Genomic DNA, 24983 nt, shown 5'->3' with positions numbered 1-24983 from the left:
AATTTTTTAAAGCATTCATGTATGAACATTTTTATTTACAAATCCTATAATAAAGAAAATATTTCCAAACTTTCTCAATGCACTTTCCATAGTACAAGTTTCATACTCATTGTTTAAGTATCATGTTTACCTTGAAGGGAGTATCTATTATTTTTTAATAATATGTGAAAATGCTCTTGACAACTACTTATAAAAGTCATCAATTTGAAGCTTTTTAAAAAAATAAAAACATTAAATGACACTATTTAAAAACTTTCTATTGTGGAAAATGCTAAACTTTCACAGAAATAGAGAATATAGAATAAAGAACACTATTCTATCTTTCCTTGTCTTTCATAACCTTGACACTTTCAAAGAGAACACGTCAACTGTTCAATTGAGAATGTTTCTCAATCTGGCTTTTTGTGATGTTTTCTCATGATTAGATTAAGGTTTGGGATTTGAATGAAAAATACCACAGAGCCACAGTGGTCCTATGCCATTCTTGATGCATTGTATTAGGGTGTGCATGATGTTGGTAAGTTTTATTACTGATAATCTTAATCACTTGTATAAGGTGGTATTTGCCAGATTTTTCTACTGTAAAGTTAACTATGATAAATGTTATTAAATGTGTTTTTGGCATCTTTGGAGATGATATCTTTTCCTTTTGCTCTATTAAATGATAATTTATATTAATGGATTTCCTGATATTGAATTACCTTTACACTAGGAATAAACTTCACAGGGTCATGATGCAATAGCACATAACAGTGTATTTGCTGACAAGAGAATATATAAATATCCTACTTTAGTAGTTGATGACAAATTGTTTCCAAGTAGAGTAGTTATACACATCGCAAGGATAGATGAGAATTCCTGTTAACCCATATTCAAGCCAATGTCAGAATTGTTCAACTTTTAATTTTTCCAATGAGTAGGAAATTTGTATGTGTAAAAAATATATAGATACAGTTTTAAATTCTGATTACTAACCAGGTGGAACACTTTTTTCCATATGATTAAGAATCTACAGTGTTTCTTCTTCTGTGAAATGCCTGTTCATTCTTTGCCCAATTATTTATAGGGTTGTTTGTCTTTTTCTTAATGACTCATGGATAGTAATTCTCTGTACTCTATCTGTTTAAAGAATACATTTCCTTAGCTTGTCTTTTTTTTTTTTTTTTTTGTCTTTTGGAGACAGAGGCTCACTCTGTCGCCAGGCTGGAGTGCAGTGGCGTGATCTTGGTTCACTGCAACATCCACCTCCTGGGTTCAAGTGATTCTCCTGCCTCAGCCTCTCAAGTAGCTGAAATTACAGGCACCTGACACCATGCCCAGCTAATTTTTGTATTTTTAGTAAAGACGGGGTTTCACCATGTTGGCCAGGCTGGTCTCAAACTCCTGACCTCAGGTGATCCACCCGCCTCGGCCTCCCAAGGTGCTGGGATTATAGGCATCAGCCACCACAGTCAGCCTTCAATAGCTCTTTTTAAGTACTTTGCCATAAGACAACTAGAAAATCTTTTTTTTTTAGTACAATATGTTTTTAAGGTCAATTTTATCTCACGAGGTGGGATTATCATTATTTAAAGTAATATATTCTAGCAACCCACTTTAAAAAAACACTGCTTTTGTAGAACAAGCTGCAAACACATGAATAAGCCCAGTTCCACTGTCAATTCCTCATTATTGTAGAACGCTCTCTCTTCTCTCAAGTTATGTGATGTGGCACACCTGACATCTGATCTAAGGACCAGATGAGTAGGATGGGACAACCTTCATGTTTACTATTAAGGACATTTAACTTAATCATATCACTCCCTGCAAAAAACTCTTCTGTGGCTCATAAGGGTCCTTACTGAACTTGGCTGGCCATCAGTGCCATCCCAGGCTATCTAAAAGTGATCCTATATTACCTTCTCAGTCTCTTCTCTCATCTTTACCAGCTTTAGAATCTCACAATCTTCCAAAAACCTCATGCCAGTCAACAATATATTTTTCTTGGGTGATTTCTTCTCTCTAGAATCCTCTTCCCTCCTCGCTTTACCACACTTGCCCCTCCTCATTCTGCAACACATAGTTCAGTCATTGTTGCCTCTGGGAAATCTACAAATTATTAAACTCTAAACACAGTTTTGCAGTTGTCTGTTTCCCTTATCAGACTGTAAGATCCTAGAGGGCCAGGCTTGTGTTTTATTGATGGTTTCAAACCCAGATGCCAGCATAATCCTGGTACATAAAAAGTAGGTATTTAATAAATGTTTCCTGAATGAAATTGAATCAAACTTGACACTTAGTAAAGTTTGGTGGATATGATTTTATTTGATATGATGGCTTTTATGAAACCGCCAATTGACTGGAAAAAAAAAAAAAAACTCCCCTCAAATAAGGAATATTTCTGGCATTCCTTTCAGTGAACATTTGTCTTTAATTGACTAATGTAAAGCCTTCTTTTAGTTAGTTATTTGCTCCAGAAAAGGCAAGTCCCTTGACAGCCAAATTCCTTTTAATTTCATTTTCTGAGTCGGGGGAAAAAAGAAAGCTTTTTATTTATGAACCTTACAAAACGTTCTTATAACATCTGATGCACAAATATTGATCCAGGAAGGTGTTACCTCCTGTGGTTACCCTGTGGGTTTCCACTTTGAATTGCCAGGGAACTCACACTGAAATAGGAAAGTAATGTCATGTTGTACGTCCTTTTTCTAATACTTAGTCTTGAAAGTCAAATATTTTTTAAGCTCACAATAACATGTACAGACATCTAACATCAGAAAAATAAAACAGTGTAGTTTAAGAAAACTCCTGCCTTTAACAAAAAAAACATTTTTTAGTTGGCACAGAAAAAATTAGTTAATAATCCATGAATAATTAATAAGACTGAAATTTAAGTTGCAAGATAGTTGTATTTGTTCATAAAGAATTGTTGTAATGATTTGATGACTCATTATTTCCTCCCTACAAAACAGTACTTTGTTCTTAAAATTTGTGCATTTAAGCTGAGAAAAGAAGAATAATATTTATGTTCAGAGACAGGAACAGAAATTGCAAGAGATTTAATGTTTTTATCTACTGCCAATATCCATTTGACAACTGCTTGGCCTTTGGCCAGTCATAATCGAACCCCCCATCAAGACTGTCAAACTACTTTAAATTTATTTCCAGATAAAAATCGTGTTATAAGTTTTTTTTTAGTGACATTGAAAGAAAATTTAAGAAGCATTCCAACCATAGTTATTATAAATTTAGATATATAATAGCTTCATCCTAGAATAAAAGACTTCATCCAACCAAGTGATTTGAGGCAATAAAGTGTAGAATTCTATACATAATTTCAAAACTCCAGTTATATAAAAGTGTTAATGGAGTGAAGGAAAGAGAGGCAATAGTTTAGCAGCAACCAACAATATAACGTGCCTGCCCATAAAAGAAATATTCAATTAATTGTTATTGATTAATTCATCCAGTAAACTCTTCCCTCACTTAAGTGAAGGGGCCTGAATCTGGGGATGAATACTATAGGGAACAAATTTTGATTCAATATGAGAAGATACCAATTACTGTGCCTGAGAAAGGATAGGCCTAGCTTGGGAAGGGAGACGTCCATTCATTGGAAGAAAAAAACTGCTTGAGGTATAATCTCAGAATTCATCAGTTAAGGCAAAATATTGTATTCAAACTTTTTGTTTTTTAAATATTAGAACCACTTAAGTCAGTCTTAAATATTATAGACGACAACCCCCAAATTTTGTTTTTTGTGTGTTACATCTATTGATATTTACCATATTATAAAATAAAATGGAAAAAATTTAAACTATATTACCTATTTATTTAAACAAAACAATAGTAAATATAAACATTTTTGGAAGTGTATCTAAAGTTTTTAAAAAATTAGGGAGAAGAATGGCAGTTCTTCACATTTTTGCAAATCACTTTAATGTCTAGTGTAACAGAACAAAGCTGGATTATCATACCTATTTCTGCAGTCTGCCAATTGCACTATTACATGTATGCAGTCTCTGGAAAAGTCCACAGCTCACTTACAAAGAAATGAAAGTTAAAGAGCAAATAACATCCTACTATTATTGTAAAAAATAGTTTTGTCCCTGAAAAGATCAATGTGACCTTAAAGGGTCCTGAGAAACAATGCACTTTAAAAAATCTAAAAGGTCTTTTAAGGTATCTGATTCTATTCAAAGCAAATCACCTTCCTACTTTCAGTTCCTAAACCACAATGATACATAATTATCTGATTATTTTCTAAAAATAAAATTAAATACAGAGATGAGTAACTTTGGTTGTTTTTTTTTAACCCTCATGGTTTTTATAATCTGTGGATTTAGCCGTGAGAAGCAAAATACATATATAGGCATGCACATACATATACCCATTTAAAGTTGATAAAGGGGATTATGTCTCAAAAAAAAAAAAACCTCAGAGTTATAGTTCTGTCTCCAAAATTGTTAGGAATATGACCTCAGAAAAGCCAGTTAATCTCAGTGACTGCATACCTCACATCATTCTTGGTAGGATTTTTAAACAGATAATAATGGACAATTTCATTGATTCATATTATTTTTGTGGTCCTTTTCAAATGTAATAATCATTTTGTAATTTCTTAGCTAGGTTTGCCCTTTGCATCTTTGTTTCGTGTGTGTGTGTGTGTGTGTGTGTGTGTGTGTGTTTTCCAACTGGCCAGTAAATACTTGGACAGACAGTGGTATGGCCCTTAAGGGTCTGGCACAAGGCCCAATTATACTTTATCGAAAGCCAAAGCATTACTTCTTATAAAAACTATCAATAAAATGTAACGTAACATTTTCTATTTTAACCACGAGCTCTTGAAGGACAGAAACTTTGTCTATGTTGTATGTTTGTATTCAAAATAATGCCTCACACAGTATAGGTGCTAACAGCATGTTTGTTAAATGAATGAGTAAAAAATTGGTAAATTAATAAAAAAAATCCTCAAATCTCTATATCTGTTAATTTCTGAAACTTTGTCCTAAAATTTTCTAAATATAAATACTATTGTCAACTTCAAAATAGTATACCCTAGTAGTATTTCAAGTGTAAGAAGGAGTTTAAAGGATACCTGTTTTCTTGATTAAGAAATACTCCCTGTAATAACCCTTATAAATGTCATCTTTTTTCCTGTTGAAAACTAAATAGTGGGAAACTCACTCCTCATGAAGCAGCTCATTCCACTTGATAAACTGATCTTTCTTATGCCGAAAATGTATCCCGCCTGTTTCCTAATGCCTAAATTTTAAGTCCCTGTTTTTTTCAGATGTGCAATCCTGAGTAGATAAAACCGTCACGAGCATAACCTCCAAGCACAAATTGACTATCCCGAATCCATAAAAATCATTACTGCCTATTTCTGATCTGTCTATGTTGCCTTTCTGTAACCACTACAGAGGCAGAGTGAGCTATTTATGTACTCGAGGTGAGACTCGCTTCCTGCACTATCCCGTCGCCATGACTGTGCACTCGACAGGTTTTCTCTATATTTCCATTCATTGCCAGCCACTCTCATCCGTTGGAAAAACTGAATGCATGTAAATTTGAAGAAGAATGTGAAGAAATTGAAATTGATCTAGACAACATTTTTTTAGCTCTACCATGTGTCAGATATAGCACAGTAGATAGGCAAAGGCATAGTTTGTGCTCTGAGCTATTTACTGGAAGAGACAGACATGTACAAAATAGAATTTTGTTTAAGTCAAAGCAGACTTTCAGAAATAGTGTAGCAACTGTAAAGGAAATGAGTGCCAAAGACAAGAGCTTAATTCTGATTGGAAGGATGAGGAAGAAAAAAGTTAATGTATTGGAGAAACTGCTGGAATTAAGTATGAATGTCAAGAGAGTAGTGATATTGATTAAAGTAGGCATCTTTAAAACCATCCAGATAATAAATCTAATCTATTTCTATCAATTTTCATTCCAATGGAACTTCTTGCATGATTTGGTGTGTTGACTTTCTCTTCCTTCCTATTTCTTGAAATATTTCTCCATTTTGACTCCCAAGTCACTTAATTACTCTTATCTCCCACCTCTTTTTTATAATAGCCATGATTGTCAACTCCATCAATCCCTTAGGCAAAGGAATTGTCTTCCCTAAGTGGTCTCAGTGACATCACAATTCCTTCAAATTCTACTCTGTTTTTGAAGTATGGGTAGTGTTTTTCTAGAATATTTTTATTTTCTTGAGTTGTCAAGGAATTGCCATGTGCAAATTGGTTAACGTAAATTACAATATGGACCACAAAAAAACTTATCAATAGTGAGTTTAAATACCAATGTTCTTAAATAATTTGCTATCTTTTTAAATAAATTATGAGAGACATGTTTATCTCTACAATACCCTTACTCACTCACACTCTATGTCTTAATGAGTGAGACATGGTCTGCATATAAAGATTACACAGAACCCCTCAGCCTGCCTCATTTTGTACTGCATAATTTGCTTTATTTTCCTGAATATTTTAGGAAAGATTCATCAACACTCTGGGGATGTTGTACACATGTGTTTGGCATTTCTCACATGCACACCCACCGTATGGTGGCATCAATATTTCCTACCCTCACAAAATGGATCTAAGTTGGAAGCTACAACATTTTCCATGGCTTGCTCTTAACAGTCGTAGTCTATTGTACATAATGAGGATGCTATAAATGATTTAAGACTAAGTTAGTTTTATTTAAGGGAGCAGATGACGCTATGACATAGCTGCAACATCGTTCATATTTAACCACCTCTTCTTTTTAGTGTTCCATGTTGCTAAATATATTTTCTAACCCTTCCTAATTCAATTAAATGAGTTAGCTGCCATCCAATTAGTCAACTACTGTCAAAAAGTCACAAACAGTCTGTTTGGGGTCTTCTGCTCATTAATAGAGCTCACATCTACCCAAATTGTTAACAGAGATAGATCTCTAATGGCCACTTTTAGATGAAATAAAGATCATACAACGAATGAAAGAAAACAATCGGGAAAAAATAATGTTCTGGAGTGGAATTAACAAATTGGGATTCAGTTCACTGCTACCAAGACACCAAAATGCCTGCTACTGTCCATGATCAGTTGTACACATGTGACTCTATCTAGCATCAGTAGTTGACAAATTGACTTTTTTTTCTGCATTTTCTCCTTTGCCTTATAGACAAAATAACTGACTCCTTTAGACTATATGTAATTTAATATTTACTAATACAAATATAAAATGTGATCCTTGAAATGTTTTTAAAACAATAATTCAGTGTCAGTTATGTTTTTAAAAGTGAAGTTTTTAAAGTATTTTAATCATTATTTTAGTAGCAAAATTATTTGCTAAACAAGCAGAATTAACTCATTGCAAATATAAATTTTAAAATTATATTTTTAATGTTGTCAGATACGAAAAATTCACATTTCACCTGAGTAAATAAGTAATAAAGATGGCATTGTCTTTTTTCAACCACTGACAATTTCATATAGCAAAATAAGTCTCTATATGTATATCGTAGAGATGTTTTAGTGTACTGTTTGTACTGTTTGATAATGAACACATCAATAATTTGAGTATAATAAAAAGTATAATTTTCAGTATAAAAGAACTGTTTTAATCCTTCATAGATTTTCCAAAACCATGAAAAATAGCATAAATCCAATATGATGAGGTGAAACTTATTACCACAGGGTTGCTGAAGCTGAATGTATTGTTTCTGGAAATGGATTATTACTCTGCAGCCAAATAGATTTGATATTTGTATATGTCTACCCAGTATAATATGAACTGGAAATTTAGCCAATATATGGTTTATTTGATCAAGTTAGACAGCTAATCTAGAAAATGAAAGGTCTTTAGTGTCCTATTTCACTTGACTGTCTCCGCTGATCCTATTTTGGGAGAATTGCCAAATCTCGACTTCATTTCCAGTGATGGACACAGCCCCCAAGAAAAATGGATGGGAGTTATTTCGTTGTGAGTTTTTAATCTTTTAAGTTTCCCACTGAAACTTGTTTCATTAAAATGGGAGAAACCTGTCAGAGAGCTGTCTCTGTAGTTTGTATTATTCCTTTAGATTTGGTGATCTGCTTTATGTACAGAATTCCCCCCGTGACGGGTTATTGTGCTTTCTAAGCCATATGCTTTTCTGGCCATGTTTTAAATTTGTGATGACATTGTTTTGGTTTAATTGACATCTAATGTATGTTTTAGATTAGTTTGATTCTCATTTAAGGTAACATTTAATAAGAGTCTGAGAATTTGAAAGTTTTTCCACCACTCATAATGCAGAATAGTTACTAGAGATGCCAATTTATGCCACACAAAAAAGCTATTTATTCCTTCAGTATCTGCTAATTTGTTCTTTAAAAAAAATGAATATTTTGACTGGAGGCAGAATCTGTCCTTTTCCTTAGTGAAAAGCTATTTTCAAATTTTACCTTTGATCAAATTCACAAATACTTTAAAAAAATGGATCACTTTTTGTATGGTAATGTTATTCTCTGGAATATAAATGTGATGCTTTCTTTTGTGACATTTTCTTTGGGAGTGGGACGTTGTGGCATGGCAAATGGAACTTTCTGGGCTTTTTGACCCCTTTATACTCATTTGCTTTCTATTGTTCAAGATTGGATTTAAAACTAAGCTTGTCTTTTTTGGTACTTTTTTTCCGTCGGCAAAAATTCTGGGCCTTTGAGATGCCAGAAGCATACAGGTTAGGGTTAAAAGCATTTTTAGTTATAAAAAGTTTAAATATTAATAATAATTGGAATGGTTCTCAGTTTTGCAATCCTTAACTCTTGAGAGGAAAGTAAACTGGAATGCAGAGACTGATCTCAGATGATTAATTCAAGGTCACAAAGGGAAGCAAGAATGGGAATTGTGTGTTCTTAATGCTCTACTCATCTTAATGAGCCTTCTTAACAACTATGATTGATGGATTACACTTGTTAAACACTTAATATCTATAGTAAATTATCCCAGCACTTGGAATTTAGAATGAAATACAATAGATTTTAGTCATGGACTCTATTTTTAATAAGATTTTAAGCTGATCAGTAAAGGAAGATATGTTTTTCCATTTAAGAACCATAAACTAAAGATTCATAGGATGCTAGACACTGTGCTGAAACTGAGGATGTGAAGATGGGTGAGACATGGTATGACTCTTACCCTCAAAGACAGAAAAGTCTAGTTTAAGAGACAGTCATGTGATAAAAAATTATACTTAAAGATAAAAGTATGATAAAAGTTATACTTAAAGAAACAGATAAGAGATAAGAGAAACTATGTTTAACAAGACGAAAAGTTAAAAAAAAACTGTGAAAATAGCATATTGTCCATATTACATCAAAATGCTATTTTATCTAGATGATAAGTTTACTGATGGCCGGGGCTATACCTCACAATGCTTTCGCATCTTCCATAGGATCTATAAAAGCGTCATAGCGTATGTAGCTGTCCTTGACATCTGCAATGGATGGTTCCAAATAACTTCAACAATTCCAAACTTGAAAATACTGTACTCTCTAGAGGACACATTTTCCACTAGAAGTTAGTTATAACAATGCCACATGTTTTCTAGCCAGTGACTCACTGTCATTCATATGCTGGTCTCCCAGATTAGATAAAAAAAAAAATCCACAACACAGAAAAAAATTCACATTTTATACACCAAATATCTTTCTTCTCATTTATGATAGTCAAAACTTGAATGTTATATTATTGAAGGTACAGATAGGAGATGGTCAGTGAACATTTGGTAAATAAACGGAGGTACTCCACAAAAGGCCACATGTTCAGGAATGATTTCCATAATTACGAGAAAAGTATAATTGAAAGTATGAAGCACAGAGTGATGTATTTCACTGGATTAGCATTTCTGACTAGTTTAAACATTTTTCTCCAATTTATTTCACTATTAAATTCCCTGAGATACTAGGCCCTACATCTAAAAACATTACTTACACCTCCTGCCCTACGCTCTCAGAGTACCAGACACCCTGCTATTCTCAGGCCTGGTAAAAACAGATTCATTACCTGAATTCAAACCCAGCTTTGCCATTAGTTAACTCTGTGATCTTGGACATGTGAAACTTAAAACTTCCTGAAATTCATCTTCTTATCTGAAAAATATAGACGGCAACACAGATCTTACAGGGTTGTTTTGAAGATTCTGTGAGAGAACGTGAAAAGCAAGCAGCAGACTGCCAGCCCATAATGGGTGGTAATTTTTTCCTGGTGCTCAGGCTATAGTGATATTCAGATGAATGTACTCAAGTTAAGAAGTTTAGGTGTGTTATCCAGTTTAAACTCTATCTCACAATGTTCAAAAGTCATGTTGTTGTTTTCCTTTGACACAAGGTAGGTGCTCAATAAATTGTTTTGAATGAACAAATGAATAAATGAGTGTGGACTACTAAAGAAAAATCTTCAGATTACACCTGTAATCCCAGCAATTTAGGAGGCTGAGGTGGGCGGATCACTTGAGGCCAGGAGTTAAGAGACAAGCCTGGCCAACATGGTGAAACCCCGCCTCTATGAAAACATACAAAAATTACCTGGGCATGGTGGTGCGGACGCATAATCCCAGCTACTCGGAGGCTGAGGCAGGAGAATCGCTTTAACCCAGGAGGTGGAGGTTGCAGTGAGCCGAGATCGTGCCACTGCACTCCAGCCTGGGTGACAGAGGAAGACTCTGTCCGCCCCCCAAAAAGAAAAAGAAAAAAAAGAAAACTCTCAACAAAGTGACCTTTGTGTTCAGTATTAACCATCACGTTATTTTCCTTCAAACTACAAAAATAACAAATAGTATTGTACAGAACCTCACAAAGTTTGGAGATAAATTGGATATATGTTATCCTTCCAAATGCAACCATCAAATTCTTAAGTTTGGGTGAGTTTGTATCCAATCAAATTGTGATCTAGTGAAGCGCAGTATTCTCCTCTAGAAAAGCTCATACTGTTTAATATGATACTAAAAATAGTCTCATTGCTTTGACTTTTCTTTGGAGCATCCAATCATCCACTTAATCTTCACCACCTTATAAAAACCAGTAAGAAAAATCAGGATTTTTTTTTCTAAGTACTTACCAGAGGGCAGTAAATTGCTAGTCATCTTATAAGATTATCTTGTTAGATTACATGGTCTAAACCTAACATCAGGCCTACAAACTTTAAGGGTAAGAATCGCAATCCCAAATTGACACATAGAGGGAAAAGATTCAGAGAGGTCAATCTGTGCTACTTTAGGAGGCAGAAATGAGAATCAACTTCATTTGTCCACTTCCATAGTCCATATATTTAGCACCACACTCCACTGTATTTTACAATCAAGACCAACAAGCTGGTGGATTTCTGGTTTCCAGAAACGTTTGCTTTAGAAGGCAACCCTCTCTGTGATAGTACTGCAAGTATGGTGGCTCATTATAACTGCACAAGGTTCTTGCTATGAACTTTATAACTTAGTGCTCTCACAGTGATAATGACTATTATCCATGATGGGGTGTTTGTTTAACTAGTTTTGTTAAAACTGAAAGGCCAAGGATTATAATTTAATGCTGTCTATTTCTAAGACAACTGTGAGAAGAAAAAGAAAATCTGTTTCAAATACAAATCTAAATGAATTAGAAGAGACTAAATTAAATATATTTACTACCCCATCTTGGATGAGGTCATTCCCAGAGAAATTGTTGAAAAAGAAACAATTTAATATCTAACTTCAGATGATATGCTAATTATTTTTTCCTGTTTTTAGAGCATACTTAGGGAAGGGGAAAAAAGTTTATAAATCCTCAAGGGACCAAATAGAGGTTAGTGTTTTCAAATATTAATAGCAACTAGAAAAATATGACATCACCGTGTAGCGCAGTTGATGTGCAAACCTCAAAATCACACTTAAAAAGCACAGAACTAAAATATGAACACTTCCATGCTCCCAAACTAAGTAGTCATGTGTCTTATCTCAAAACCCAGTTATATGCAGCTTTCCGCTGTACTGATTGGGGAGGACAACAAAGCTGAAGGAATTTCCTGAATAAGAAGAACAAATGGCAACTGTGTTATGATACCAAGAGTGAAAAATAATTATCTTAATAGAAACTGTGATATTGTGGAAAATGAAAAAGTAGCAGACTTGCTTTGAGCGTGTTTGTGAAACTTCATTTGAATTAGTAATTTCCTGGCATTCTGCTAACATAGATGGCATTTGCATATAGAACATTTTAAATGTCAATACAGTGCTTCACACAAGGCATTAAACATAGAGTGCCCTCAACACATAATTTTTAAATAAATAAAAGGATAAAAACACGAATACAGTGAACTTTTCTTATTTTCTACTAAAATTACATTTCAGACTATGTTATATGGTTCTGATAAGTTTTTTTTTCCCCATGGGACATATTTTGAATGTTTTGCTCTCTTTTGTGGCAGAAAAGGCCCATTTTGTTTTGTTTTGTTTTATTTCTGCAGTTTGCACATGTTGAACATCTGGATGTTATAGCATCAAAGTCAGTTGACACAGCAAGCCAAAAGACACTATTTTTGCTCATAACCAAATGAGATGCATGATTGCCTTTTATCAAGCTTCTTCTTAACTCAGTGAGTAGAATCAGTCTCTGATCAATAAATAACAAATCATCTGTTTCATAAATCAGACCTGTCAAAGCAAAACAGCTCCTCGTGCTGGGTATGCTCTTCTGTGTTAGTTCAGGCCTGGTAGCATCTGGTTAGTAAAAAGGGCTTCTTATACTTTTGACAGTTGTTTGGATATTCCATTTCAGTGCTGTTCAAGTTTACTAGCTATGTAGACTTACTATCTTTCCTCCCCCTTCCTTCCTTCCTCTATACCTCTGAGCTGAGACTCTCATCTCATGCAAAGGGGAAAAAAAAAACTGAAGTGGAGCAGAAGGAAAGAGCATAAATAGGTTTTCAGTTGCCAGTTTGATTTTCTTTAACTGAAACTTTTGCTAAAATCATTATATTTCTTCTAGCTACATACAGTTTCCTACCAGTGAAATTACTGACATGAATCAAGTGGTAATAACTTGTAAATCCATCTTATAATTTTTTATTTAACTTTATTTCTCTGCAAATAATAACAACAGCTAACATTTATTAGTACCCTTCTTGCCAATCACTATTGGCTTTCAAAACTAAATTCATTTTTTAAAATTCTCATTAAAATCTTTTGAAATACGCCAGGCGTGGTGGCTCACGCCTGTAATCCCAGCACTTTGGAAGGCCGAGGCGGGTGGATCACGAGGTCAGGGGATTGAGACCATCCTGGCTAACACGGTGAAACCCCGTCTCTACTAAAAATACAAAAAATTATCCGGGCGTGGTGGCGGGTGCCTGTAATCCCAGCTACTTGGGAGGCTGAGGCAGAAGGGCGAAACCCGGGAGGTGGAGCTTGCAGTGAGCCGAGATCATGCCACTGACTCCAGCCTGGGCGACAGAGTGAAACTCCACTTAAAAGATGAGAAACAGAGATTTACTTACTTGCTCAAGTTCATGTATGTAGCAATAGAATCCAGAAAGTCAAATTCCAGAACCAGCACTCTAAATCATTGTTTTTGCATATCCACTCTGTGTATCTGCTTAGAAAAGTCTTCCCTCCCATCCTTTCCAATGCAAACCTAATACTTCCTCCAATGCCCAGACTATTTCCTTAAGACATGATCCCACTCGTTCTAGATTCATCCAATTTCCTTAGGTCCTTACAGATGTGATATATGCCCAACTACATCTTATTTGCTCTTGAATTGTTCCCTAGTTTATTCATGCATGAATCCCAACATACACTGTACATTCTTTTTAGGCAAGAACCACATTTAACTTCCTCAGTAGCCCTGCAGCACCTGAAAGAAAGCAATTCATTACATTTATGATTAAAACGAATTTATGTGACATTTGTATTTCCTATTGCTGCTATGAAAGGCCTTGAATAAGTAGTTTGGTTTTAGAGTATGTGATTTCTAGAATACTTAGTGTTTTTTACTCTATATGCCAGGCTTTTCAAGCATTTCTAGACCAGAGTTATATTAATGAGTTACTAAATAAAATGATTTTAACAATATTAATTCAGTGGTTGAGAATGGGAGTTAATGAAGCACTCTACCCACATCACTAGATTTCTGTTATGATGAGTGTTTGATATTGTTCATTGTGACTGAAGATTAGCTAAGCTTTTCCCTCTTTTCCCCTCCTTTCTAGGCATGGCATACATTTTTAAGTCTCATATTCAAATATTTTAGGGATGACAGTTGCATATCTTGTTTCCCTGCTTTACTTATTCTAGACCACAAGTAAAACTCTTGCAGATATTCAAAAGGAAAGACAATCATTTCTTTTTTCTCCAGGGTGACCGTCTTTTGTTTTTCTTCTATTACATCTATACTCATTTCTCATTTCATTCTTCATTTCAGTTTTCTCTAAAACCCTTTTTTATAACACTTCCTTGCCAGATTTGAATATAAGTAGTGGATTTCCTATTAGCAATATCTCTCTCTCTATATATATATACATATATTGATATATAGCTACATATAATATATATTATATATTATAGTATAATATATAGTATATATAGTATTTTATATATAGTATTATATATTATATATTATAATAGATACATAATATATGTATTATATATAATATATTATAATAGATATATAATATATATGTATAATATATATATTATAGTAGCGGTTAAGATCATGGACTTGAATCAGACTGCCTATTTAGCTGTGTGAATTTGAGTAAGTTATTTAGCCTTATTTTGCTCAGTTTCCTTCCTAAAGTAAGGATTGTAATACCCACCTACTAGGATTGTAATTAGAATTAAGCAAGCTAATATTTTTAAAACATTTACATCAGAATCTGACACATTGTAAGTGCAATAGAAGTGTTTGCTAAATGAATAAGTAATGTTAACTTTTTATCGAGAATTTATTCAAAGCCTTCTATGCACTTATAATCTAAGCTTTATAATACCAGTACACAATAATATTGCTTTATGTTTATTTCATAGTAAGTGACAAAGCATAAATCTAAGAAAAGACTTAGAAAAATTTCCGATTTCTCTCTGTTGTTCCTCCACTCCAGTACTCTTACTGCACAACTAAAACACTATGTTTTTGAGAATATGCAGCAAATCATCTTTTCTTCGTAGTTTTATCCATTCTTTTACATCAAAACAAGCAGTTAAGTTTGATAAGCCTGTGTTTATGTATCTTAGTGTGTTTATTGTGTATGAATCTGGATTCACCCAATGTCCTATTTGAGTACAGAGCTCAAAAGGGCTTTGGGGTTAAACACTGTATTGTATGAACTCTGAGAGGCAGCTAATTGTACCTGGCATATGCTTCTTGTCTTTTTAGCTTTCTGGTTTTGGCATTATTGGGACTGTCTGTTCTTTTTCTCTTGAATGTAATCCTTTGGAGAACAACACAGCACAACTATTTCCTACAATTTTATTGTATTCTTTGAACTTAATTTACTTCTTATTATATTTGGCTTCTGCCTCATTCACTCCATTCATTGACTTCCCAAGTAATAAGTCACTTTAAGCAACATTATATTCACTGTGCTTACATCATCAAAATCGGCCGGGCGAGGTGGCTCATGCCTGTAATCCCAGCACTTTGGGGGGCCGAGGAGGGCAGATCACGAGGTCAGGAGATCGAGACCAAGGTGAAACCCCGTCTCTACTAAAAAATTAGCTGGGCGGGGTGGCGGGAACCTGTGGCCCCGGCTGCTCGGGGGGCTGGGGCAGGAGAATGGCGTGAACCGGGGAGGTGAAGCTTGCGGTGAGCCGAGATCGCGCCACTGCACTCCAGCCTGGGCGACAGAGCGAGACTCCGTCTCGGGAAAAAAAAAAAAAGGATAATCAAAATCAATAGTTGTCCTTCCTAAATCATAGAAGGTTTCAGGTATTTTTTTTTTTAATCTGGAGAACTTCGGAGTTAAAGTTGATCTCAAATGGCATTCACAGAGCGGTTTCACACAAATGACTCATGGCAGGTGCATAAATATGGGCTCTCTTCATCCAGTTCGATGTGCCAGAGCCCATTTTTCTTATCGCTTATAGTGATGCTTTTCGACTGAGCCAATTTGTTTAGCATGTCTTCATTTAGAGAGACTGAAATTTCCTCTCCCCGCCAATTGTCTGGGTCAATGTTTTTCAAAACAGAATCCTTGGCTTTTAAAAATTCACCTCATATGTATTACACATTTGTATCTACATTGAAAAATTTTAAAACATGTAATGAACCCTAGTAAACTATAAAAGGGACATATTATTATCATATTTCAGTTGTTTCAGGATGGTACATTTAATGATTAGAAAGCTAGATTGGGAACACTAGAATCTAATAAAGATGCTAGAGTTGGAATCTTGTTTGAAAAAGGCATATAATCAAACTGAGTCATTTGTTATTAGAACTAGAGGTCAAAGAAGGACAGTACAAAGATTTTTAAATTTTTCATCACTTTAAGCTTCTTTAGGGGGGTGGTATAAACCTTGTAACTTCCTTTCCTGGCACTTTCAAATTCCTTTTATATCCATATTTCTGCTTTTACTCCTCACCACAAAGTCTCTAAGTTCACCTGATTTCTACTTTCATTATAGAAAAATGTCAAAATATCAAAAAGTTTAAAGAATAATTTAATAAATGCTGGGATACCAACACCAAGCTTTATAAAATTGTAATGTTTGTCATATTTTCTTCAGATTTTTTTCTTTTTTCTTTGAGACAGAATCTCACTCTTGTCGCACAGGTTAGAGTTTAGTGGTGCGATCTTGGCTCACTGCAACTTCTGCCTCCTGGGTTCAGGTGATTCTCCTGCCTTAACCTCCTGAGTAGCTGGGATCACAGGCCTGTGCCATCACACCCGGCTAATTTTTGCATTTTTAGTAGAGACAGGGTCCACCATGTTGGCCAGGCTGATCTGGAACTCCTGACCTCAGTTGATCCACCCGCCTTGGCCTCAGCCCCGCAGAGTGCTGGGATTACAGGCATTAGCCACCGCGCCCAGCCTCTCCAGATCTTTATAGGAGATAAAACATTACAGATATATTTGGAATCTATTATGTGTCTCTCTACAATCCATTTCCCTTTCTTCCTTCCTCCAACATTCTCATCATCCTGAATTTGTTGTACACCATTCCCATGTGTATGTTTGGACTCTTACCATACATTTGTGTAGCCATCATAAGGTATATTATTGATTTGCATGTGCTCAAGTTAAGATAAATTGTATCATAATTACATAAATGTGTTATTTCACAAATTGATTTTTATTATTCAACATTTGATTTGTGAAACATCCATTTGGATATGTGTAGCTCTAATTTGTTCATTTTAATAGCTTTCTGATATTCAATTACATGCATTTACCACAGTTTACATATTCATTTTCCTGTTGTGAGATAATTCATTACAATTTTGACCTTTGTATACAGGGTTATAAAAAATGTTTTTGACTGTAGAAATACAACAGTAAAGTTTTTCTAGGAGTGGGGTTATTGGGTTGAAGTATACACCTTGGCTCTCCAGTAGATTGTCAAATCCCTCACTAATACGTCTCTGTCCATTTATATGTTTGTTTTCTGGCTATGTAAGTTTGTGTTTCTTAACATCCACACCATCTTATCTTTGTTATTTTCCAAGCTGGTGAATATAACATTGTCTTTTCTAAGTTTGCATTATTCTAATTACAGGAGAAGTTGACCGTATCTGTGAAATGCCCTTCCTTTCATCCTTTGATCATTTCTTGATTGGATTCGTCTTTTGATTTTGACTTGGAGAATTACTTTATATATTCTGGATGTTATCCCTTGGTTGTTTATATAATTTGCAAATATTTTCTCCCAGGCTAAAGCTTTGTTTCTGGTGCATTAATAAATACAACATTTCCTCTTGTATGCATATATATCAATCTTTTCCTTTATAGCTTGTGAATGTAGTCAAATATATTCTCGCTTTTTGGCTTGTGGTTTCTGAGTCCTGTTGCAAAATCCTTCTCCATTACCAGTTTTTAAAACACTCTCCTAAGTTATTCTAAAAGTCTAAAATTTTGCTTTTTGCATTTACAAATAAATTTATTTTTCTTGTATGGTATGTAGTATAGAAAATCAATCGCTCCAGAGCATTTATTTAATCATCAGTGCTTTCTCCTCTGTTCCCTCCATCATATACCCAAATTTCATATGTGTGTGATTCTAGGTTCTTTTTAAAGTTCTACTGATCTGAAACTCGGTTGACAGTAATTTCCTTATTTTGCTCAAGATTTTTATGTGCTCAAGATTTTATATGTGTGTGATTCTAGGTTCTTTTTCAAGTTCTACTTCTCCAGTCCTCTATCCCAGAAGAAATAACATAGTGTTTTAATTACTAGACCTTAAATTTCTTAGCTACTTTTAAGTAACTCCCTTCACTTTATCATTATTATTATTATAATTATTATTGAAAATCTTTCTTGCTATTGTTCATTTTTTCTTTTGGTATGAATTTTAGGATTGACATAAATATCACAAAATAGCTATAGAAATTTTGATTGGGATTGCATTGAATTTATGGTCTAGCATCAACAAATTTGATATAATTAGAATATTTTGTTCTTCCATCCACTAACTTGGCATATCTCTTTACACATTTAGATTTTCTTTTATGTCTCTCTATAGTGCTTTATTTTATAAAGGAGAAATGTATTTTTAGAATTATTTTTGAATGCCATTTAAGTTTCATTGCTATTGTCAATGTTATTTTTTCTCTCACATTACCTATATATTTTTAAACAGTACAGGAATCTTTTTGATTTGTTTTGCAAAACTTGCCAGACTCACTTATTACACTTACTAAGTTGTCTGTTCTCTTATATTTTCTTGGTAAAAAATCATATCAACTGAAAAAGGATTTTTGTCTTCTTTTCTAATTATCACAATTTTTTTCTTTCTCTTCATTTATCATTTCAAGGGCTAGGACCTAGAAGCAGTGTTCACTAGAAATGGTGACAGTAATTTCCTTATCTTGCTCCAGGTTTTTATGTGGTTGCTTTTGAGTTTCACATTTATAGTATTAAAATAAAATTTTGGAGACCTGAGTCTTTAGAAAGCTGGATAATCATTTCTGATAATAGCCTCCTTGGAATTGTTCTCATGAAGTTTGTGTGGTGACATCTTTGGTGTAGGGTGACTGGAAATGGTGGTCTTACCAAGGGCAATTGCAAATCTGTGTGATTATTTTCAATTATATTAAAAACCGGAATTGTGTTAAGCTGTCAAGCCTCTAAAAATTTAGAGAAGTGGATATTAAAATAAAATTTAAGGTGGGTAATGGTGAATGCTTACAAGCTTAAGTGACTTGGCTGTGGGCATGTTCAAATTTTGAGACAAACTCAGAACCCCGTTCTCAACTCAAACCCTGCTACAACAGAGGCCAGAACTATACTTTGTACCACAAATATGCCTGCCACATAAGTGACTTTCTCTTTGCTACATAGTTGTAAGTAATTAAAGGGTCATCCTTGTCTCCCAAAACTGGGCAATCACTTTTGTTTCATGGTCTTTCACCCAATCTCTTCTGCAGATCAGTAGTAGATAAATCATACTCTCTCAAAAGTTCAACTAAAGATAATTTATGATATTAAAGAGACTTCAAATTTCTTCATATTATCTCCTTTTTAAAATCTTCTTATTCAAAAGGATATACAGATTAAAAGAAAATGGGTGCCTGTAGCTCTTGCTTTATCTGTAGAGCATTCTTGTAAATTTACTGAACTTAAAAGTTTATTCCTTTTTCTATCAGACTAGTCTTTCCATCTTATGCCTTTCAACCCATTTTTCAGTATTTAACTCTGTAATTAGTACCTTTATTACATTTAACATATCTGTCAAATTGGGCTACTTACTTTTCTACAAATAATTCCTGTGTTTAGCAGTCTCCAAAATCTTAAAATCCTAAGTTCCTCACCCCTTGGAATGGTTTTGCCTTCCTTATCTGCCTGTCAAAATTTATCGATCTTACAAAATCCTATGAAATACTACTCCCTTAAGGAAAATATTGCATTCTCATAGAATTACCCCATAATGCCCTTCCATTAGCCCTTTATTTGTATTTCACTAAATTTCCTATTCATTTTTATGGAGTGTTGATTATTGGGTATATTTTTACTCTTTGCTAATAGGAGAAAGAACTCAGCTCACATAGGGACCACTTGTTCAGAGCAACTACACCGTCTGTGTGTGTGTGTGTGTGTGTGTGTGTGTGTTTGTGTGTTTAACCGCTTTATTGAGATAATTCATCTAACATAAAATTAATTTAATGGGTTTTTTAAGAATATATCCAGAGTTGTGCAATCATTGTGAAATCTAACTTTAGAACATTTACCACCCCAAAAAAGAAACTCTATACCTATTGGCAGTCATTCCCCATCTTCCCAATCCCTAGGCCCCAAGTAACTACAAACCCACTTTCTGATGTAGGAGGGTATTGTTTAATTTTCACCCCCTTTGTAAATTTCCCAGATTTCCTTCTATTAGTGATTTCTAGTTTAATTCCATGGTGTTCAATGAATATACTCTACATGACTTCAGTTCTTTTAAATTTATTGAGGCTTGTTTTATGGTCAAATGTATGCTCATTCCTGGAAAATATTTAACGTGCACTTAGAATAATGTATATTCTGTTTTTGCTGGGTGGATTATTCTGTAGATGTCTGTTAGGTGACCTTGTGTATAATATCTTTGTTGATTTTCTGTCTAAGTTGTATTATTCATTCTTTTCTATCTAGTCAGTTATTTGCTTCAAATATTTTGGGGCTCTATTGAGATGTATATGATAAATTAATCCTTTTATTATTATAAATGTCCCTCTTTGTGATTATTAAATATTTTCGTCTATTTTGTTTTTTATTTGTTTAGCCATTCCAGCTCTCTTTGGTTAGTGTTTGCATGGTATATATTTTTGAATTTTTTATTTTCAACTTTTTAATTTTTTCAGTCTAAAGTATGTTTATTGTAGACAGTAATGGATCATGTGTTTTGTTCATTCTGCCAATGTTGTTTTAATTGTAGTGTTTAATACATTTAAATTTAATATAGTTACTGATAAGTTTAGATTCACATCTATTATTTTGCTCTTTGCTTTCAACATTTGATATATCTTTATTTCTCCATTACTTCTTTATTTTGTGTTCAGTAGATGTTTTCTATTATGCCATTTAAATTACTTTATTGTTTTTTCACTATATATTTTTATTTATTGTCTTCGTGGTTGCCGGGGGATTAAGTTAGCATCTTAAAGTAAACTACTAGTACTAATGTATTTTCAAGAGTATACAGAAACTCTGATCCCGTCTCCTTCCTTTCTGCTATTATTGCCATATAAATTGCATCTTTATACATTAGGAGACCATCAACACAGTTTTATAACTATTACTTGTATTATACTTGCATTTTAAATTAGGAGAAGAAAATAATTACAAACAAAAATGTAGTTATAGTCTTTTTCACATTACCAACGTAGTTAACTTTATGATGTTCCTTATTTTTGTGTGTGGATTTGAGTTACAATTTAGCCTAAAAAGTTTCTTTTAGAATTTCTCTTTAAACAGTTCTAGTTAGGACAAATTACCTGTATTTTTCTCATTTTAAAGAGTTTTTGCTGGATGTAGAATTCTTGGTTGCAAGTGTTTTTTTCTTAATGTTTAGAATATTGAATATGCCATTTTCTTGACTTATGACCTTTATATTTTCTGATGAGAGGTCAGCTATTAATCTTATTGAAGATCATTTTTATGTAATGTATCTTTTTTTTCCTTTCTGCTTTCAAGCTTTTCCATCTTTGGCACTGACAGTTTGACTATGATGTACCAAGGTGTGGATGTCCTTGAGTTTAGCCTATTTGGAGTTTATTGAGCTTCTTAGAAATGTAGAATAATTTTTAAAAAATTCAAATTTGTAAAGTTGAACATCAATGAATTTTTTTAAATTATTTATTATACTTTTTAACTCCAGGACTTTTATTTGTTTCTTCTTTTATAATTTCTGTCCCTTTATTGTTTTACTATCACTGACATAATTTCTTTTAATTCTTTAGACACAGTTTATTTTAGTTCTTTGGTCACATTTATGATAGCTTATGTGAAGTCTTTGTGTAGTAAGTTGAACATATAAACCTATTCTGAGATAGTATATATGTATTTCTTTTTTTCCCATTGTATGGGCCATACATTCTTATTTCTTAATAAGTTTTGTATTTTTTGCTTAAAACTGTACATTTTAAATATTTGAGATATTATAATGTGATAACTCTAGAAACCATAACCTTCCCTGCCAACCAGGGTTTGATGCTGTGGCTGTTTTGTTGTTGTTATTGCTGCTAGTTTTTAGTTATTGACATTCTTGGACTAACTCTATATAGTTTGGGTTCCCTGTAGTGTGCATTCACTGAAGTCTCTACTCAGTCATCTTAGCGATCAAGTAATTATTGGTCAGATTTTCTTAGTTGCCTTGAACCAATAGTCTTTCACCTTTTGTTGAGGAATTCTGTTTGTTGAGCCCTGTCATCAATGCTCAAGGGTTTTATAACCTCTTTATTCTTTACTTTTTGCTTGGGAAGGGCCTCAAAATCAGCCAGTGGTGAGAGATGGGGACTCTCTCCTTTCCTGAGCAAACATCCAGACCTGCATCTCTGCATAGACTTCTGGAACTCCAGGCAGGTATCAGAACTTTGCAAAGCCCCTACGGACATCTTGTTCCCCAGATCTTTTAAAATTTTTAGTCAAGCTCTTATTTATCTAAACTGAAAACTGCAGCCTTAGGCAGCTACAATGTTAAACAATTTTTGCTTAAGATTTTCCACAAAGACTCTGGAGATAGGTCTTTTCCTATAGAGGTAGTTCCCAGACAGATCAAATAATGACAAACTGCTATGAATGGGGCTTTTCCAGGGGGCTGCCGGACAAGTCAAATAGTGACAATTCTCTATTGATGAACCTTTTTTTTGAGGTCCAAACCTGGTTTACTCGCTCTGATAATTGAACAGCTTCTGGTTTTCACGGATACTATGATTACAAGCCTGCTAGTTTTCAAGAGTTCTATAGAAGTAGGAAGAGGAAGAAGGGAATATGTAAAGTTAAAATGTTACAAATTCTATTGTTCTTACTAAGAATTAGCAGTTTTTCTTGAATAAACATTTCTCAGATCTTTTTCAAGTCTTTGGCTAATTTCTAGAATTTGAAAAAGTTATTTTTGGCAATGTTTTGTCAATGTTTCTGTTACTTTTTTGGAGGGATGGGTTTGTGGAAGACCTCACTCCACCATTCCAGAAGTCCTATTTTCCCATCTCAGAGTTTTAACAGCACTAAAGATTTTGTTTAACTCTATCATCTGTATTTGGAATGAACTACATTTAAAAGCATTTGTTCAGAGACTAATAATGCAAAGAAGTATAAAAGCTTAGTAATAGCTTTTAGCAAACAATGTTCTATGGATATAAGTATGGCCTAAATATAAATAGTTAAATATGAAAATAAGAGACATATGCCAAGTCCACACACACACACACACACACGTCTTGTAAATTTAAGCTGGACTAACATGAATATTAGAGTTCAGATTGTACTAGCTCTCTACAGTAAAAAACCAATCAAGGTCGAAGATAAATTTAGAAGAAAATAAAGGTCACAGAACACCTGAGGGAGGTTATCACTTGGTTAGCACTGAAGCACTACAGTGTTAATGTAAATATGGCCATGTGTGGAACTTGTGACTATGGGTACTGGGGCTCAGAAAATAATCCTCCAAAATGAAAGCTTCAGAAGCAAAGTGTCTGACATTCTCCTGCCCTCCTGTCTCTTGCCCCTCATTCTCCCTTGAAGCAAGCTGTAGAAACTAGAATTCCTCTTTCCCAAGGCAAGTCATGGAAACCAGAACCCCTTTTCCCCAAAGCCAACCATAAAGCCTAAAATTATTACTCTGACTTTCCCTCACCTTTCTTTGTAACAGCTGGCCATAAAGAAATTAGGACTGTCCTTCCAGAGGGGTCCTGACCCATACACAAGAGGGAGGAATGTTATACAGAGAAGCCAAGAAGAATCTGAACAGACAGGGCTTGCTGGGTTCCCCACTCTATTTCCATTAGTTCATACACTTTGTCCAGTCACATTTCTACAACAGCTGTCCCTGCTTTATAGAACCTAAACATAAAAATTGATAGTTTCCCCTGTATCTTTAGAGTCTCTATTCTGAAGTCTCCTCTGTCATGTAAAACTGTGATCAAATAAATTTGTTATGCTTTTCTCTTGTTAACCTGTCTTTTGTTATAGCCATAACCTTAATCATAGGGACAAAAGGAATTACCCTCTTTCTGCCCCAATACAGGCATTCTGAATTATTCCTGAGTTTATATAGTAAGTCATACAATTTCACCTCACACAGTTCCCTATTTCCAGTTTGTAACACAACAGTTACTGGGCAGCCCACAGAAGAAGCAATTTTTAATAGAAATCACAAAGGAATTTTGTTTCAGAACACAAGGTGTAGTTTTGCCAATTAGGCTAGAATTCTGTTTCAATACTATTATTCGTAGATAGAACATTGGAATATTCTGCTATGAGAAGTAATGAAGACACTACTATTAATCATTTTAAAATAATTTGAACAACATTTCTGCTAATATTATTCTTGTTACAGACTAATGTGCTGTATTCCTGGAGTCACCAGTACTCTGTTTATTACAAACTTCTCTTCCATCCAACACTAATTTTTTAAGCAATTATTTTCTAAACATAATGCTATATTTTAGCTTTCTTAGCAAATTGGCAGATAAAAACTTGTCTAAATTCATATTTTTCAAAGAATTAAAGGCCTAATATAGATTCAAAATTTTGTTTCAAATGGTCCCTTATTTGCAACTAATCAAAAATGATGCTAACAAATGACTGGCCTTTATCTTATGTGGGTAACTTAAACACCAGTTTTGCTAAGTTTAGGCACGTATTGA

General features: G+C 34.0%; 1 long non-coding RNA gene across 1 annotated transcript in view; it reads left to right on the top strand.

The window, feature by feature from the left end:
• Positions 1-22650, top strand: part of LOC131383639 (uncharacterized) — a 37735-nt gene extending 15085 nt beyond the window's left edge. The window contains exon 3 of the long non-coding RNA XR_009213804.1: positions 22599-22650. This is a non-coding gene — a long non-coding RNA (uncharacterized LOC131383639). The remainder of the gene's footprint in view (positions 1-22598) is intronic.
• Positions 22651-24983: the final 2333 nt, after the last annotated feature.

Source organism: Hylobates moloch, unplaced genomic scaffold (genome assembly GCF_009828535.3).
Source record: "Hylobates moloch isolate HMO894 unplaced genomic scaffold, HMol_V3 SCAFFOLD_5, whole genome shotgun sequence".
Taxonomy (NCBI): domain Eukaryota; kingdom Metazoa; phylum Chordata; class Mammalia; order Primates; family Hylobatidae; genus Hylobates; species Hylobates moloch.
The sequence above is the reverse complement of the archived record's forward strand: the minus strand, read 5'-3'. Positions and strand labels throughout refer to the sequence as shown.